Raw genomic sequence first — 1228 nt, 5'->3', positions numbered from 1 at the left:
TTATGGGTGGGCTTGAGTTCTGAGATTGCATTTTGCTCCTTCTTGTTGTCATTTTGAATAACACTGTCTTATGACCTTTGTTGTAGATTTTTGTTGTACTTATAGCCTTAGTACCTACTGAGGTTCAGGTGCAGATCTACAAAGTTTGGATTTATCCAGCTGTACCTGGTTTGTTTCTGTCTGCTGTGCTCAGTTCTTTCCTGTTGCTGCCTTTGGGGGTGAACCTGTTGTGCCCCTCTGGCAAGATGTTCTGCTCCTTGACTAGCTGTGTGGTTCTTTACCCTACACTTTTTGCAGGGATTGCAGCTGAAGGGTTTCACCCCAGGCCTATATGCCAGGCCTGAGTTGAGTATGAAGGGGACAAGGAGGAGTAGGGATAGAGGCAGGTCTCTCACATATTCACCAGGCCTGGACTAGGATTGGATCTGGGGGTTAACAGAATGGAAATTTCTCCTCTGTGGGCTGGGTGTGGGGGGTACTACAGAATGATGGAGGGCGTCCCAAGAGGGTGAAAAAGGGTGTCACCCACACTGTGCCTTGGCTGGGACCAATAGGTCCCGCAGGCTCAGGGTAGCCAGAATCTCTCCTACACACTCACTGGGTCTGGGCTAGGAATGGGTCTGGGGGTTCCTGGATCGCAGCAGAAATTCCTACTGGGTGGGCAGGGTGGGGGAGGTGCTGCCGAGTGGTGGAGGCCATACCAAGGGGTTGGAAATGGTCTAACCCACGCTGTGCCTGGGCTGGGACCAGTGAGTCCTGCTGGCACAGGATAGCCAGAAACTCTCCCACACACTCACCGGGCCTGGACTAGGACTGGGTCTGGAGGTTCTGGAAAGCGGCAGAAATTCATACTGGGTGGGCACGGTGGGGGAGGTGCTGCGGAGTGGTGGGGGCATACCACTGGGGTGGTAGAGGCTCTCATCCACACTGTGCTTGGACTGGGACCAGTGGGTCCTGCAGGCACAGGGTAACTGGAAGCTCTCCCACACACTCACAGGGCCTGGGCTAAGACTGGCTCCATATTCATTATCTATAACTAAGAAATTCAATGCATGCAATGTTAAGAGTCTTATGGCTTATCATAAAGCATCATTTCTGTGTTTCTTAATGTAAACTCAATATATTATAGCAAAAAATTCTAAAGAGAAGAGATCTAAAATTGGTGATGTTTTGTTCTATTCTTACAAATCTATTACATTGAAGATTTTCTTATACAGTTAGTTAGCTA

Source organism: Octodon degus, unplaced genomic scaffold, assembly GCF_000260255.1.
Source record: "Octodon degus isolate 3935 unplaced genomic scaffold, OctDeg1.0 scaffold00103, whole genome shotgun sequence".
Classification (NCBI taxonomy): domain Eukaryota; kingdom Metazoa; phylum Chordata; class Mammalia; order Rodentia; family Octodontidae; genus Octodon; species Octodon degus.
This window is presented reverse-complemented; position numbering follows the sequence as displayed.